This window comes from Mandrillus leucophaeus, unplaced genomic scaffold (assembly GCF_000951045.1).
Source record: "Mandrillus leucophaeus isolate KB7577 unplaced genomic scaffold, Mleu.le_1.0 Scaffold454, whole genome shotgun sequence".
Classification (NCBI taxonomy): Eukaryota; Metazoa; Chordata; class Mammalia; order Primates; family Cercopithecidae; genus Mandrillus; species Mandrillus leucophaeus.
Genome location: NW_012104854.1, coordinates 2,069,936 through 2,071,437, shown reverse-complemented (window position 1 = coordinate 2,071,437; position 1,502 = coordinate 2,069,936). Strand labels below are relative to the sequence as shown.

General features: G+C 44.8%; 1 protein-coding gene across 3 annotated transcripts in view; it reads right to left on the bottom strand.

Annotated features, from left to right (window-relative positions):
- TEK (TEK tyrosine kinase, endothelial) overlaps positions 1-1,502 on the bottom strand; it is a 142,641-nt gene that overhangs the window by 7,470 nt on the left and 133,669 nt on the right. The window lies entirely within an intron of this gene.

Genomic DNA, 1,502 nt, shown 5'->3' with positions numbered 1-1,502 from the left:
TGGATATGAAATTCTGGGTTGAAAATTCTTTCTTTAAGAATGTTGAATACTGGCCCCCACTCTCTTCTGGCTTGCAGGGTTTCTACAGAGAGATTTGCTGTTAGTCTGATGGGCTTCCCTTTGTGGGTAACCTGACCTTTCTCTGGCTGCACTTAACATGTTTTCTTTCATTTCAACCTTGATTAATCTGATGATTATGTGTCTTGGGGTTGTTCTTCTCGAGGAGTATCTTTGTGGTGTTCTCTGTATTTCCTCAATTTGAATGCTGATGAGTCTTACTAGGTTGGAGAAGTTCTCCTGGATAATATCCTGATGAGTATTTTCCAACTTGGTTTCATTCTCCCCGTCACTTTCAGGTACACCAATCAAACATAGGTTTGATCTTTTCACATAGTCCCATATTTCTTGGAGGCTTTGGTCATTCCTTTTCATTTTTTTCTCTAATCTTGTCTTCATGCTTTATTTAAGTTTATCTTCAATATCTGATATCCTTTCTTCCACTGGATCCATTCAGCTACTGATACTGTGTGTGCTTCATGAAGTATTCATGCTGTGTTTTTAGCTCCATCAGGTCATTTATGTTATTCTAGTTGCAATTTGTCTAACCTTTTATCAACATTCTTAGCTTCCTTGCACTGGGTTAGAACATGCTCCTTTAGCTTGAAGGAGGTTGTTATTACCCACTTTCTAAAGCCTACTTCTGTCAATTTGTCAAACTCATTCTCTATTCAGTTTTGTTCCCTTGCTGGTGAGGAGTTGTGATCCTTTGGAGGAGAAGAGGCATTCTGGGTGGAATTTTCAGCCTTTTTGCACTGGTTTCCCCTCATTTTTGTGGATTTATCTATCTATGATCTTCGGATGGGGTTTTGGTGTGGAGGTCCTTTTCCTTTGTTTGTTTTCCTTCTGACAGTCAGGCCCCTCTGCTGAAGGTCTGCTAGAGTTGGCTAGAGGTCCACTCCAGACCCTGTCTGCCTGGGTATCACAAGCGGAGGCTGCAGAACAACAAAGATTGCTGCCTGTTCCTTCCTATGGAAGGTTTGTCCCAGAGGGGCACTTGCCAGATGCCAGCCAGTGCTCTCCTGTATGAGGTGTCTTGTCAACCCCTGCTGGGCTGGGAGGTGTCTCCCAGTTAGGAAGCACAGGGGTCAGGGACCCACTTGAGGAGGCAGTTTGTTCCTTAGCAGAGCTCAAGTGCTGTGCTGGGAGATCTGGTGCTCTCTTCAGAGATGGCAGGCAGGAACATTTAAGTCTGCTGAAGCTATGCCAATAGTGGCCCCTACCACTAGGTACTTTGTCCCAGGGAGATGGGAGTTTTATCTATAAGCCTTTGACGGGTGCTGCTGCCTTTTTTTCAGAGATGCCCTGTCCAGAGAGCTGGAATCTAGAGACGCAGTCTGGCTACAGTGGCTTTGCAGAGCTTGGTGGGCTCTGCCCAGTTTGAACTTCCCTGGGGTTTTGTTTACACTGTGAGGAGAAAACAGCCTACTCAAGCTTCAGTAATC